Source organism: Camellia sinensis, chromosome 7 (assembly GCF_055761805.1).
Source record: "Camellia sinensis isolate YWXY chromosome 7, ASM5576180v1, whole genome shotgun sequence".
NCBI lineage: Eukaryota > Viridiplantae > Streptophyta > Magnoliopsida > Ericales > Theaceae > Camellia > Camellia sinensis.
In genome coordinates, this window is record NC_138967.1 from 46,124,452 (window position 1) to 46,141,333 (window position 16,882).

A 16,882-nucleotide genomic window follows, 5' to 3' on the forward strand; every position below is an offset into this window, starting at 1 on the left:
GTGCTAAGCAATCTAGTGGTGACATGGGAAATTTATCAGTTCATGGCATGAATTCAATTGAGACTGAATGTAAAGTCATAAATGTAATCCACTTGGCCAATAAATCGATTGATACTAAAAACCCCAGGGAGATGGTGGTTTTGACAATTTACACGAGGAGAATTTACTATCTTTGATGCTGTTGACAATACATCTACTGAGAATCCTTTTGATGGGAACTCTGATGCAATCCTTTTTAGTTATTCCTCTCAAAAGACTATTTTGTCATTTTAAATTATTTAGTAAGTGGGAACAATACAGGAGCTTGCTTAAGAATTTACTGTGTCTTAGAAGTTACTTGACCGTACTCCGAACCTGGTCCTTTGTTAACCCATAGGGTACCATCTGATCAATTGCAGCGTCCATTCTCATCAAACCCGGTAGTAAAATCCCTAAAATAAGTGAGAAACTACCCAAAAGTAGCAAAGAATGCTAGAAAATCAATGAGAAAGTGTCGAAAAATGAGAGAGAAAAAAGTCGAGTTTCAAACCTTTCGAGTTCCTCCTTACAATAGATAGAGTTTGAAAATCCACATCATTATATTTTCATTGAATTTCTTCATCTATGGGGATAAACATAACCACTTTTCCTATTTTGACAGCCACATTTCCTATTTCTCTTTTCACTCCTTTCCTTTTAAACTTTATTTCCCTTTTCTCTGTAAAAGTAGGATACAAATAACTTACATTTCCTATTTTGACAGCCCCAATATCATCATAATCTGATTTCATTCAGGTCGGTTTTGACATTTTTGGGCCTAAATTCGGGGCCCTTTTTTAATCACTTTTCTGGGGCCAAAGCATTGGCTGGCCTTTCATTTTCTGAAAAACACTTACGTTGTGTTTGGTTGGAGGATTTGAGGAGGGATTTAAAAATGGAAAGAGAAAAGTTACGTGAAATGTAAATAAAATATACCTAAATTTCACCTAGTTTCACACACCTTTTCCATTTTCCTTTCCAAATCTCTCCCCAAATCTCTCAACCAAACACAACATTAGGTTGTGCTCATATTATACATTTACAGATAGAAAAGAGAAATAAAGTTTAAAAGGACAGGATAGAAAAAAGAAAAAAAATTTAAAAGGAAAGGGATTTGTAGAAGGATCTTAGCTATGTTTTCCATTTTCCCATACCCTTTATAAGGAAATGGATTTATGTTTGACTATTTTTTCACTTTTTTTTTTTTTTTTTGTTACAATTTCAAAATTCAAACACAATTTTATATATTTAATAATATAATAATAAGTACAATTAGGTTTTCTTAGATTTTATCAATTGTTCAAATTCAAACAAGTGCAAGGCATACATGAAAAGAAAAGTTTATTCATAAGATCCCTTGAAAAAAATACTAGGAAAAAATAAAAAACCAAACCTCTCTCCGAACTTGTAAATCCACAAGCGTCATGATGATATGACTTACAAGAGAAACTATTACTTTTTTTCCCCAAGTCAACAAATGTTAAAATACATATTCATATCATATCATACTAGCATAAAACTCATTCTAAGCACGGAATTTTTATTTTTTTTTCAAATTAAAAATAACAAAAAAAAAAAATTAAGGATTTATTAAAAAAAATTAGGGTGGCGTCGTGGGTCATTGGATTTATCCGTTTTTTGCACTATTCTAATCTATTTTTTTTATTAATATTTTATTTAAAAATTTTAATTTGTACACAAAAAAAAAACTATAATTTGCATAAGAGAGAGATACGTGATTTTGATTGTGATGGGAATTTAATACTCTACAATATTGGTAGATTATGATTGTGGTGGAGATTTAACGTGGTGGCAGCAGTTTATGGTAGATTTAAATTTTGAGTTAGGAAGATTAACATAAATCCGTGCTGTGTAATAGTTAAAATAAATAATAATAAAAATTATTTTTAAAACTAAACAATAATAAAAAAATATTTTTAATATAAAAATAAAATAATTTATCTTTGATTAGTTCCCATACACAGGAGAAACCAATAATTTTTTTTAATGTTAAAATGCATATTTATATCATATCATATGCATCAAATATCACATATTTACATAAAAGGACAACCATGGTCCATGATACATATGTTCAAAACTACCCTCCTCTCCCAGTTTGGGAGAGGCTGTATGTATAAGATGTTGTGAAATTGTGTACTTAAATCAAATAAATAGATTTATATTGAACAATTATTTTGAATTTCAAAATAAGAATATACTAAAATTTACAGAAATTCATAATAAAAAAAAACTAGTAGTAGGAAGCAAACCGAAGCCTGTGTAATACCACAGTGTCCTTAAAACAGATTAGCCGCCTCACTATGGGTGCTGGAGGTATGTCGACTTCTGTTTCCCAAGATACGACGGTCAAAACCAGCTAATGCAGAAGCACCTTCTGAATAGCATCGGCGAACTTGATAATGGTTGCACTCTTTCTAACAAGAACCAATTAAGGGACTAGTAAAAGAAGATAAGAAAATTTTCTTTGGTGTAAAACCATCTCCAACTCTTTATCAAAAGACCATCTCTATTTTCCATTTAAAAAAAAAACTCTCAAAACTTATATCTTTCAAGTTGGAGGGGAAAGGCCTCTATTTATAGAAGTATGAAAATCCCTAGCGATAAAAGCTATACATCAATAGGCTCATCAAATGCCATTAACCATGGCCATCAATTCTAGCCATTAAGGCTAGAGTTACAAAAGTTGAAAACCTATGGCCACTAATATGGTCATCAACTCCATCATCAAAAGATAAGAGTTACAAAGGTCTTAACCTCCCATGTGCTTAATATATACAAATAAATATGTATATAATGATATTTAAATAAACCAACTAGATGGGTCACACAATGGATACCAATGTTGCGTTACAACCCGATCCAAACCCAATTCTCAAACACATGCACAAGCTAAGCCCAACACAACATAACTTAACTCAAGCTTAAGATTAAGTCCAATTCTAAGTCCAAGACCAAACCCAACACATGCACAAGCATAAGTACAAGTCTAGGCCCAGTCTAAACTGAGACTAAGTCCAAATCTAAGCCCAACTTTTATTGATGCCCACTTTATGAGACAATTTTCATTCACATCTCAATGGTTTCGGCCCATCATTTTTTATATTGTAATCTTCTCACTTGAGAGAATGCAAAACTACTCAGACCCACTTCAACCGGCGGTTGGGTCCCACTTTAATTTCGAATTAAAGTTGGTGAAAAATCATTATTTTCCAACATAAGAAAATAACACCACATCACAATGTAGTTTCTCGCCATAAATAATTAGACAAATTACAAACACCCCCTCGAGGTTTGGTGAAAATACACATTCCCCTGAGGTTTGAGAAATTACATCCCGCCCCCTGAGGTTTATATTTTCATAACAAATTGCCCCCTGAGATTTATATTTTCATACAGATTCTCCCCTAATTTTTCCTAATTTGTTATGAAAATTTAACCCTCATGGGACAATTTGTAATTTCTCAAACTTCAAGGAGAATCTATATTTTTACTAAACCTCAAGGGGTGTTTGTAATTTACCCTAAATAATTCTTAACATTTACATCACATCATTCATAACATAACTACAACGTTCCTAATATAATCACAATGCCTAGTAACCTTTACATTATTCATAACTTGTAATATTAAGTAACATAACATAGATACTCATGACTGTAAATCCTACCAGATCCTGTAGTACCCGAAGCCTGGTGTACTGAGCTATCCATTTTAATAGCAAGGGGTAGAAAGCAAATTGTAGGAGCTTATACATCGGAACTAGGCTGTTAATGGATGATTTTAATCCGAATCCGACCCGAATTCGATCTGAAATCCTGAATCCATTTACAAGAAAATTCGATCCGGTAATTCAATAATTCGAATCCATTTAATCCGTTTATTAAACGGATTAAATATGCAAAAATCCGATCCAATCCGATAATCCGATCTGATTATTCTCAATTTGAATGAAAAAAACACAAAATAAAATATATATATATATATATCAAATTATATAAAATTGTAACTCAATAAATAAATAAATGGATCGGATCGGATATCCGAAATCATCGGATTCGGATTTGGATATCTATGATCGAGTATAGGCTAAACAGATTCCGATCAGATTCGGATTTGCCTTAATCAGATCGTATTCGGATTTTGATCGATCCGATCCGATCCGAATCCGATCCATTTACAAGCCTAATCGGAACTACTTGTCTATATTTCTAAGAAGCACCAAGATTATGTAGAATTACTTGGTCAAAAAATGGCACACTGCAAGAAGGCAATATCAATCTCTCGAACACTCCAATTAATGGCCGATTTCTTGTCATTTGTCTCAAAAATCTTCGGCCATATTACGGTGAGTTCGTAGTTGATCAAAACGTATAGCACAAAAACGTGTCGTATAGAAGCCCAAGATTTTCAATTCCATCTCCAGCATTCTCTCCATGGAATCATATCGAGGGCTTCTCGCGATGATGTAGCTACACCATTGTTGATCAACACTGCCATCAGTGAAACCTATGCATAAAAATTATCAATAAGGTAGATAAATTAAATGGATGACTAAATGAATTAATTAGATAATGCACTTCATATGTATGCATATATATATATAGAGAGAGAGAGAGAGAGAGATACCATAATTTTCTGGTAAATCGCTTATCCGATGTTGGATCTAGGAAACAATGCAGTTTCTCTCCAAACATGCCATTTGAAGAGTTGTGACCATCATACCAAACAAAAAGTTCATGCTATTACAAGACTGAAAATGTAAAATTGATGACAATAGACTTGAGTAGAAAACTGTAAATATACGAGAAGCCTCTCTGATTAAATGAAAGGAAAAAAACAAAAATGGCAGAGAGAAAGAGAGAGAACCAGGCCATGGAGAAACAATGGTTGCTGGAAGCAGGCTTATATAGGTATGAAAATGAATGCAATCATTGCATAAGAGGTAATATCATTATTATAGAATGAATGTAATTATGTAATTACGAGCAATTTAGGAAGCGCGGATACCGGATATGAATACGATACGATACGAATACAGTAATATGACAAAATTTTAAAAATTAAGATACGAATATGGCAGGAATATGTTCGAAAAAATATTATTTTTATAATTTTTAATAATGTAGTGTGTATAAAATTTATAAATTTATTAAATAGGGGAAATATATATATATATATATTGCTGAATGTTTATAAATTTATGCAAAGAAATAAAAACATTAATGCAATTCCTAAAATTATAAAAATATTAAAAGAAATATATTTTTCAATATTAAAAGAAATCATAAATGTTAAAAGAAATAAAACATTAAAAGAAGCAGTGAGAGGGAGAGAGGGTGAGATTGAGCAAGAGGGAGAGACGGAGAGAGTGAGTGAGATTAAGCAAGAGGGACAGACAGATCGAGTAAGGGAGAGAGAGAGAGAGAGCGCAAGAGAGAAAGGGACAGAGAGAGAGTGAGATCGAATAAGAGGGAGGGAGAGAGAGAGAGAGAGAGAGAGGGAGAGGACGAACCTTGATGCTGTTCGTGAATCCTTGGTGTTGTTCGCAATAGAGACAATAGAGACGAACCTTGTTGTTGTTCGCGAATCCTAGGGCCAGTTGATTTTTTTTTTTGTTTTATTTTAAATTACTCTTGTTATTTTACACTTTGACCCATTATAAGTTTTTTAAATTATTTTTTCACCCTGCCGTATCTCAAAAGTATCCTAAGCGTATCCCTGAAGTATCCTAATGTATCACAAACGTATTCGAAATTCAAAAAAAAAAAATGAAATACTTCTTTATCGTATCTGATACGTATCCTACCGTATCAGACGAGTATCCATATCTGACACGCATACAGTAGCCATTTCGGAGTGTCCGTGATTCATAGAGAGAAATGTTAATTAGGAATGGAAAGTGTTTAGGATCCCCTTTAGGGATGACCCCGACACCCCCAAAATGATCATGGCCCTTCATGTATGTGTGACACCCACTCATGTATGAGTGTAGTCTACATCATGAGTAGATGAGATTTGTGGGGGTCTTATGAGGATGGGGTCTCAATCATTGCTCGTTAGGAATATAAAATTTTTTTACTAAAATTTTTATCAAATATTCAAATGGGGGCAAGTTTCACAAGTTTGGATCTAAACTCATGTGAGTTGTTAGACCCACACCCATGTAAATTATTTAAAATTTAATTATGTATATAGTTGATATCTATACAATTTTATTTTATATTGGGATTATTGTAATTAAGACAGCAAATGAGAAACAATTTCCAATTAAGTCCATTGAATGTAAAAATTTCTTTCCTAATCTACATTGGAAATTTAATTGCAAGATGACATTTTTTGCCGTGATTTTGGATCATTTTTTAATTAGATTTCCAAAAGAGAAAGTGGGGAATAAATATTTACACTAATGATAATTATGAATAATTTATCATTAAAAGAAAAATAAATGGGATAATTACAATTAAGGAAGTTTATTCATAATTAAGTCAATAAATGTAAATATTTATTCTCCACTTTCTCTATTGGAAATTTAATTACAAAATGGTCCAAAATCATGGCCAAAAATGTCATTTTATTTGTTTATATTACAATTAGATTCACAAGTTATGGTTGTCACTACAAAAAATTAAGATTTTAGAAACCAACATTTAGGAACAAAATTATTTTTTAGGGACTAAATACTTTTGTGGCGAAAAGTGTCGTTATTATATTTTTAGGAACGAAAATTAGACGTTAGTGATTAATTATTATCCTTTTGGGACCAAATTTTGTGTATCAAAAAATAAACCGTTTATAGACCAAATTATTTTGTTCCTAAAATTCTATTTATTAGTGACATTTTTAAAATTTTGTCGCTAAAAGCCTTGTTTTTTACTTTTCGGAACGACCTTTTAGCGATTATCCTCATAACGATAGAAATTGGTTCCTAAATATCTTTTACAAAAAAAAAAAAAAAAAAAAAATCACTTTTAGAGACTAAAATATTTGGTCTCTAAAACTCTTATATGTTGTAGTCTGGTTATGATTCATTTTCAAGTGAATTGTGAATGGAAAGATTGGAATTAAATAATAGTCTTTTTTTTTCTTTGGGGGGTCAAAATCTGTAAATGCGTGGATATTCTTTTTGAGTTTCAATTAAAAAAGAAAAACTTTTGACAGTCCTCTTTATTCTCTTAGACATGATGGAGATTTCCATGAAATGCTTCATCAAGAATATTAAGGCTAAAATGTTTTTTTAATTATGAATATCTGTAGAATTGAGGTGGCGGTGGGTTTCAAAGGGAGTAGAGTTAACAAATATGATGGAGAAAGGAAACCCATAAACATGAAGGTATACTAAAAACAATTCATCTTCTTGATTAATGAATTACAACTATCACCAGTATTTATGCACTGCCTCAATACTCTAAGGTCATGTTTGTTTGGGTGGACATGAGCTTGGGATTGGACTAATAGTCCAATAAAATTATTAATCCAATGTTTGGTTAAACAATTGAAGTACGGACTAATTATTTTAAACTTGACTATTAGTTAAGATAGGATATATAATCCAACGGATTCGTAGTCCTAGGACTATTAGTCATGGGAATGTTAATCCAGTCCGCCCAAACAAACATGGCCTAAGTAACTAACAAACTCATCCAACAAACTTAGTTACAATAGGAATATTATCCTATACCGCCAGTGCATACTCTATGATATAGCTACATTGATTTAATCCTTAGATACATTAGATATGACTGCCTTATCAACCCCTCTCAAGCTCAAAGGGGTAGGAGCAACCTTGATATTGGAAGTAAGAAAAGAAAATCTAGCAGTGGATAAGGATTTGGTAAAGATGTCTGCAAGTTGGTCTGAGGTATGAACATATCTGAGAAGCAATTTGCAAGCTGCAACCTTCTCCCTCACAAAATGACAATCCACTTCAATGTGTTTGGATTGGCTATGAAAAACAAGGTTAGCTGTTAAAGAGAGGGCAGACTGATCATTACACCAAACAACTGGAAGAGAAGATTGAGGGATGGAGAACTCCTGAAGCAGCATTTGTAGCTAGGTTAATTCAGTAATGGTGTAGGCAAGTGTAACGCCCCGCTTTTTATTACTCGGATTCCATTACCAAACCATTATTATAGATTCAATTTCAGAGATAACATACGGAAACACTTTATATTTACAAGAACACATGAATAAAGATTTTCTCATCCGAATATAATATGAATGAAACAGGAATTATAATTAAATAAATTACCCATAGGCTTACATCTTTTAAATTAAGAGAAAGGGTTTAACCCTTTTACATCAATGGCATTTTGCCCACAAATAAAAGTCCCCGTGGCCAACAAGTAAAGAAGATCCATGACCATGAAACATTTATCAACGTTCACCTGAAAAAGAATTAGCAACTTAGGATGAACATAAAGTCTAGCAAGAATCTCAACATGATCCTAAACAATAACAGCATACAGATAGGTATAATCATGAATGCTTAATCTCATACTATATAAATAATGTGACGGTTTATAACCAAAGAATATTTACACAAGTACTTTTCTCAAAATTATTTAATTCCTTCAACAACACAAATAGTTCACATTTCCTTTTCATTTCCCATTTCAAAAATATCTCATAACAATCATTTTGTTTTGGAGTTTGAAACATGTTCATAAATCTCTGATTTTCTTCACATTATTTACGAACTCAACACATGGTCTACATCCTTTTCCAATACGTTCAAATATACATATGTACATCTAACATGAAAAACGAAACCATAAGCACCCAATAACTATCTACTCAACATTCACTACAGGAAATTACATTTTTGGCGACTAAAAAAAGTTTAGTCACCAAAAGTTGCGGAATTGGCAACCAAAAATTATCTAAGTCGGCAAAAATACAAGATTTAGCTACTAATTTTTTTTAGTCAGGGTATACTAATTATTAGCGACTAAGAAAAAATTAGTCGATAAAAATGCAACAATTGGCGACTTAAAAAAATTTTAGTAGCTAAAAATGCCACAATATTTTAGTCACCGAATGAAAAACAAAAATTTACTTTTTATCTTTGGCAACCAACTTGATCGCCAAAAATTAATTTTCAGCGACTAAAATAACCAAAGGACTAAAAATTACCCCATAGGCGACTAAAAGAAAATTTGGTCCCTAAATGTACTATCTTTAGTTACTAAAATTAATTTCGTCGGTATTAATTTACTTTTAGCGACAAAATTTTAGTCGGCAATTGTAATTAAAAATTTTAAAAATTGGACTTTATTTATTTATTATTGGCGATTAAAAAAAGTTAGTTGGGAAAGAGAATAAATAGGGTTTAAAAAATACACTCCCACACGCTCTAACTCTCATACTTCTGTTTGTCTCTCACTCTGCGACTCTCTCTCTTTCTCTCTCACGCCTTTGCCTCCTCCGACTCTCTCTCTCTCTCGCTTTTGTCTCCATCGTTAACGGAGCATCACCGCCATTGCACTCGAGCACCACCGTCAATCCACCATTGGAGCATTACCCCAGGTATGTCCTCTCTATTTTGCCCTCGCTCTGTCTTTCAGTCTCTCTTCCCCTAATTTCGGCCTCTAGGGTTTTCTTCTTCCGTTTGCATACCTTCACACAAACCCAACCCCAAATCGACCCATGTTAAGGTTGAGGCATCTGTTCATTCATTGTCCTTTGATATGAAGGATACGGGTTGAATTACTAGAATGGTGGAATGTTTGCTGGGTTACACCTAAATCTTTTTCAAATTTGTCACACTGGGGGTTTGGGTTTAAATTTGGGAAGCTAGAAAATAAGATGTGGAGGCCATGGTTTGGTCAATTTGGAAAGCTTGTAATGACCTGTAGACACCCCATTTTTGATTGTCCTCAAGACTTGGACGTCACCGTTTGAACACTCGGTGATTATCCATGTTTGTGTTCGTTTAGAGTTCCCGGAGGTCTCGGCTCGCGCGCCTTGCCTCAAGATCTCCGAACATGACTGTTTAGTGTCTGGTTTCACACCAAACACTTGCATCTTGCCTTTGAGAGGCAGGGTAGGGCTTGTAGACCATCCCCACCCACCACCAGCAGTGGCTAGAGGCCACCGGCCGGTTTTTGCTTCCATCGGCACTTTTTGTTGCCGGCCGGCACTTTTTGTTGCCGGTCAGCACTATTTAGTGCCGGTCGGCACTCTTTTTTGCCAAAATGGCATTTTTGGCCGGCCGACTACTGTGCATCTGCTTTTGCAGATATTTTAAGACAGCTGTCTTGCTTTTGCTCCCCTCCATACACGTGTATGGAGGGATCTCCCTCTTATGAAGCTTGTCTTGTAAGCTTTACAAGACAAAAGCTTCTATATAGAGAGGGGCTCTCTCTTGTTGCAAAGGGGAGAGACTTGAAACACTTGGGAGATATTTAGACAGCCATTGTTAGGGTTTGAGTTCTAGGGTTAGGGTTTGATACACCTTATCTCTCTCTTTTTCCCTCTTGTGTGTGTTTTAGTGTGTTTAGTCCATACTATTGCACACAAACACCTAGTGTTTCACCTTTACTTAGCTACTGAGGTTCTAAGGGACTGATTTTGAAGTTTTGGTGTTGGATTCAAGCCAAGGGAGGCCATTGGAGCACCATTGTTGAAGGGGTCATCAAGGGTGAGAATCTAGTCCCATTATTCTCCATTTTTGCATTGATTTTCTACCTATCTTAGAGCTATTTTCGTGCTTATTGTATAACACAAAAAAAGTTCTATTTTTTAGTCCTCTTGATTGTTTATTAACGGTGTTTTGTGGTTTGAGGGTGTTTGACCCCTCTTAGGCCTTGAAAGGCCTCATTTTGTGCTATTTTGTGCTAGTTTCAAGACTTTGGTGTTTGGGCCTCTTCACCACTGAAATCTTGAGGGATTTCAGTGGTGGAGATGGTGCCTTGAAGTCTCTAAAGGGAGAGGGCCACCCCCTCTCCTTGTCGTCCTTGAAAAGGGCATGTTTTGGCCTCTAAAGGGAGCCTATGTTTGAGTGTGTGTTGAGCATGTATAGACTGTTTTTCATGCTTATTTTTCCATAATATAACATGATTTTAAATTGGTTTTGGTACTCCATGCATGCTTAGCATAGTTGCCATGTAATGCCTTGTGATTCCTTAACATGTCTTAGGTCGTGTGCCTTTGTTTCTAGCATGTTTTAGGCTTACATTTGTGAAGATTTTGTGTTTATCTTGACATGTTTTAGGTCTGTCCATAGGTGTTTGGGTTGATTTTGGCATGCATCATATAGCCTCTTTGCATTTTGGCTTGTTGGCCTTAAGTATGTGCATGTATAGCATGACATCTTTGCATTGATTGGGTGATTTGGGACCATCCACCATGTCATTTCAGTCCTATTTGCATGCCTATATGTTTACCTTGGATGCATCTTTAATGCCTCATAAGCTTGCGTAGCAATACTCCATGTTTTGGTGATTATGCATGCCTTTGTTTTTGAGTCATTTGGATGCCATCTAAGTGATTCTTAGGCCTTGTATTAATGACCTAAAACTCTGTTTTTGGTCAATGAGTCCATGTCATGTTTGGTCTTGCTAAGTGTAGTTCAATACTCCATTGGTTTGTTTTAAGCACTTAGGCCATTTGTTGCATGCTTGGCTTGATTTATTGCTTGGTTTGGCACTATGTTTTAGCATGATTTTAGAGCTCATGTTGCATGCTAATTGTCCATGAAATCCCTTTGCGAGTGTGCTTGAATGTTGCTTGCTTAATGCTTGATGCTTGGACCATAACATGTGTATGTGTGCATGTGTGTTTAGCCTCCATTTTTGGGCATTTTGGCCACTGTTTTAGGCCTTATTAGAGCTGCCCAAACCATGTTTAAGACCACCTTTTCATTGGTTAGCATTACCTCATGTTCGCGTGTATGCTTGCATAAGTTTGTTGCCATGTCATGTTGCATCCTTAGCTTGCATGCCTAGGTTGCATTGCACCTTGCATGCATGCCTTATTCCTTGACTTGATGATAGGAATTGGGCCTTAGTTTGTTTGATTGATTTGCATTTCATTTGACATGAAAGTTGCATACTTGATCCCTTGGGCCATCATGCATGGAAATGCGTGATTGGTGGTCCGAGAATCGAGGCACATGCCCCTTTGAGTCATTACCATGATAAGGGACATGGTTGGTACATATATGCCTTGAATTGTGCTGCCATGCTTTGTCTTGCCCTCTGTTGCTGTGAGTTGCAGGTTCTGCAGACTTTATTTGCCGACCGGCAGTATATATTGCCGACCGGCAATGAATCACCAGCCGATAGCTTTTGTTTGTGCCGGTGGCCACATCCCACTGCCGGTGGCAATTCCATGCAGCCGGTGATGTCTCCCAGCATCCAAAGAAGCAGTCCTGAGGTTTTGGCAACCTCCAGAGGAGTGAAGAAAGGAAAACAGAGGCAGCTCACGCATGGCGGCGCATTTCCGGAGGCGATTTACTGTTTTCTTAGTTTAATTAAATTTGCTTAGTTGATTAGGCAATTTGTAATATTTAATTAGCTTGCGTAGTTAATTAATTTGTAATATTTATTTGGTCCCTCCGAGTGAGGGCAAATTTGTAATAAGTGTGTGTGGGTGGTGTGTATGTCTTCCAATCCCCACTTCTTTCTTCCCTTTTATTTACCTGCTTATGATGGTAGATTAGGGCATCTTTAAAATTAGCATACCTTATGCTATGCATGCGTGCATCCATACATTTGTATTATATACATTAGGCTCGGTACATCACGCTAACTGCATCTGTACTTCAATTCACAAATTGAATATGTGGTAGTTGATCGCATTTCACATGCCATGTTTAGGGATAGCCGAGCCTGCCTAGATTGTATTTTTTTGCATGTGATGCATTAGCCATTTTTTTAACATGAACTAGGACATGCATGTTTGCTGACTAGTTTACTGTTTTGGCACGGAGTACGATGTAAGTATTTATGTTTTAGCATCCCGCATGCGTGTGAGTGTTGCCATGACAGTATGCTTGCCATGTGGCTAAATGCTTATCTGATAAACTGTTTGAATGCCTGTGGGTGAAGGGTGGATTGTCTGAATTGGAAAAACTCATTAAAATCCGTGTTTTAGCCTACTTGCGAGTAGCAAATTCCAAAACGCTTTCCAAAACAAACGGATATACAATGCTTATTTCCAAATTAGGCAATCTAGTCTATACTTGTTTGCTGCGCGCATAACATAGTAATTCTAGGCTAATAAATGGAATAAGAACACGTAATATTTTCAAAATCGGATATCATGGTTAGTAGAGGCCGGTCTTCGAACCGGGCGAAAGGGGGTGCTCATAGCTGACCTTCCCCGATCGTACCTAAGCTCCCGAGCCGAGACAACTCCGGTGATGACGGACATGTGGCCTTCGGCACCGAGTCAGGGTTTCCTAAATTTCCCCATTTAAAAAATATTTAGGTGGCGACTCTGTATCTGGCAAAGCAGTCCATGTTTGGCACTACTTTTCAAAAATCTATTTCTCAAAACGATTTGCCGGATTTGGACTCTTTGGTTCAGATTAAGAACCGTGACAAATTTGAGAGTCCGAGCTGTAGTGACCCCACAAATGAACAGAACAGGACTCACCCTCCCGGGGCGTTCGGGGACGTCTACAGACCTCAAGTTTAATGGAATTCAAGTCAAATGGGAATCTTTGGTTCAAAATTGCTTTGTGGGTCAAATATAAGTGCAAGGATGTGGTCTTTGCAGTGAATGATCTAGTGTTTAACTTGGCAGCGGTGTGAGGCTTTGGGGTGTAGTTGGTGTTTGGCATGTTCTCTTTGTTTTTTTCTAACTACTGCTCTTGCTTGTTTGTTTGTTTGTTTGTTTTTTTTTCTACCTACTGCTCTAACTTGTCATGTTTCGTCCATGCTTGTATTTGTTGTTGTCTTCTGACCCTTTTGCTCACCATGTGTTTGACGAAATGTTCAAATGAAACTAGACAATGCTCATGTGTTTGACATCTGTTTATGAGGTTTGGTAGTGCCCAGATTGAATTTAATTATTTTTTTTAATTACCTGTTCATGAGTTGTTATTAGGTGCAATTTCAGTTTGAGATGGAATTTCATTATTTTTTTTCAGTTTCATGAGCTGTTATTAGGTACAATGCTCATGAGATTGAATTTCAGTTTTTTTCAGTTTGAGATTGAATTTCAATTTCAAATTGAATTTCAGTTTTTTTTAATTACCTGTTCATGAGCTGTTATTAGCTGCAGTTTTAGATGATAAAATAACATGCCAATGGTTCTTCACTGCATTGTCAGTTCTTCTTAGGAAAAGCCTAGCAATCATGGCCCACTTGTTTCCATACAGCCTATGAGCAGCCATTAGTCTCTCTTCTTCCTCTTCACTAAAAGCTTTTCTGTTGATCCTTGGGTCCAATTGGTTGAACCATCTCAGCCTACAACTCTTACCTTCATTGAAGTGTAAATTAATGGCTTCATTGAAGTGTAATGAAGCCATAGATCTCTTAAAGAGCACTGATACAGCTGTTATTCTTGGTCAGGTATCTTCTCATTTCTCTCTTAAAGCCATTAATTTACACTTTAATGAAACCATAGATCTCTTCATTGAAGCTGGCATTTAGATCAATGGCTTCATTGTTCTCTCCAAACCAATGGCTTTGGGTTCTAGATGGCTCTCTAATTTATTTATTTATTTTTCTTAAAACTTGGCACAGTTCAACCTTTGTGTTCTTAAAAAAAATTTCTTTGCTGGTGTAGAAACTAGTGGACCCAACAAAGATCGATCGCTAGGCTATCGTGAACTTTTCAGCTCGCTGCGATATCCGTCCTTGTTAGGGATTTGATCAAATGTGAAGACATGAAGGGAATTGTATGTCTTGTCATTTATGCTAGCTCAACTCAGGTTCAGTACTATATGATTTAAAATACAAATCTTTTTTATTTTGTTTTTGTAGCAAATTGATGCTCTATTCGATGTCTTTGAAGAAAGTCCACAAAATAGGCGGGCCCCACCTCTTGTTAGAGTGGAAAAAATGTTTGAAGATATACAATCCAAACTTCCTGGGGCTCCTCAATTTCTTCTATGTCTGCTTTCAGAGTGGAAGAACTCTGATCTATATGGTTTGTTTGATTTGATTTATTCCTTTATCACACTGTTGTTTTTTTTTTACCAGTGTTTAATGAATAAAACCATTTTAATTTCTAAGGTCCATGGAAATGAAAGAATCTTGCTGGCTTCGCCATTGTCACTCAATGCATTGCATCTACAAGAGTTAATGACCAGTATCTCACTAATGTTCTCCTTAAGATCAATGCGAAGGTGAGGTACTTACTGTATGGAAGTGTGATTTCCTCAATGAGCCCACCATTCCCTCAATTTTCAGATTATAAGTTTGGCATTTAGATCAATGGCTTCATTTGGATAATGGCTTTATTGTTAAATTAAACAAGTGTTTTAGTAAATAAATTTAATTTTCCTATCATGTTTACACCTTCAAAATATTCTGTAAATGACATTTGATGTAGAATTTTGTGTACAGAGGACATCCTTTTTGTATGATTCTCTGTTTGTATGGAATTATTATTTTGGGTTGGATTATATTTGGTTTGTATAGAATTTGATGTTAAAAGACCAAATTTTTGAATGGTTGAAACAAAATAGAAATAGGTATATGTATTGTTTTGTTTATATACATGGTGCAGGTTGCATGAAATAAATATAGGTTGTGGAGAAATTAATTATAATAAAAAATAACACTATAAATAAAGTTTTTGACAACTAAGTGTTTAGTAGCCAAAAAAAAAAAAAAAAAGTGAACTTGTTGGCGACTAACCAATTGGTAGCCAAAAAGAAAAACAATATTTTTAGCAACTAAATATTTGGTAGCCAAAAAGAACCCAAAGATTTTTGGTGACCAAAAATTTAGTAGCCAAAACTATATGAGACTTTAGGCAACTAAATAGTTTAGTAGTCAAAAACAACAAGACGAAAAATAATTTTTTTTGGCGACTAAATATTTAGTAGCTAAAAATAAATGAGACTTTGGGTGACTAAATAGTTAGTAGTAAAAAATAAAATAAAATGAAAAATAATTTTTTTGGTGACTAAATTCTTTGGTCCCTAAATGTAGTAATATTATGACTAAAACTTATCTATGACAAAAAAATTTTAGTCACTGAAAATTAAATTAATTTTATTTGAACACTTTTGGCGACTAAATATTTAGTCGCCAAAAGATCGCATTTCCTGACTACCCAAATAGCCAAACGTTCACTTTCGGCGACTAATGTTTTCGTTGCCAAAAGATAACCTTTACCGACTAACCAAAGTTTAGAAGCCAAAACGTTCACTTTCAGCGACCAAAAATAGTTTAGTCGCCAATACTATCACCGACAAGGTATAGGTGACAACTTTGGTGACAAAAAAAATTAGTAGCTAATTAGTTTCGGCGACCAAAAATGGGGCTTTTGGCAACCAATATTTTGGTCGACAAAAGTGTCATTTCTTGTAGTGATATGAGACAACTCGGCCTTCTTGAACCATAACCATCATGACACATGATATACACAAGTACACTGAGACAATAATGAAAAATAAGCTCTGCTCTACCTGCCTTAAGCACGGTAAGCCAAGAATACACCTTTCCATAACGAAATGTCAATTTACCAGATATCGGCTGGACGGTGATGGTACCTCTACCAAGTTCTCTAGGCGCTAACTGGAAGGTATTGGTACCTTTCATTCTAAGCGCAGCCAATTCTCCAGGCACTAGCTAGAATGTAATGGTACCTCTAATTCTCAGCGCAGTATACACTACAAATCATCACAACATGACAAAGTACAACTAACACAAGTGTAATG

At 35.2% G+C, this 16,882-nt stretch overlaps 1 long non-coding RNA gene across 2 annotated transcripts; it reads left to right on the forward strand.

Annotated features, from left to right (window-relative positions):
* The first annotated feature begins 9,405 nt into the window (after positions 1-9,405).
* LOC114299123 (uncharacterized) lies at positions 9,406-15,657 on the forward strand. 2 transcript variants are annotated; one of them, XR_014334570.1, is made up of 4 exons: positions 9,406-9,567; positions 14,779-14,890; positions 14,976-15,141; positions 15,228-15,657. It is a non-coding gene; the product is annotated as an uncharacterized LOC114299123 (long non-coding RNA). The 2 variants fall into 2 exon arrangements; XR_014334569.1 differs by having other exon boundaries at positions 14,976-15,657.
* The last annotated feature ends 1,225 nt before the right edge of the window (positions 15,658-16,882 follow it).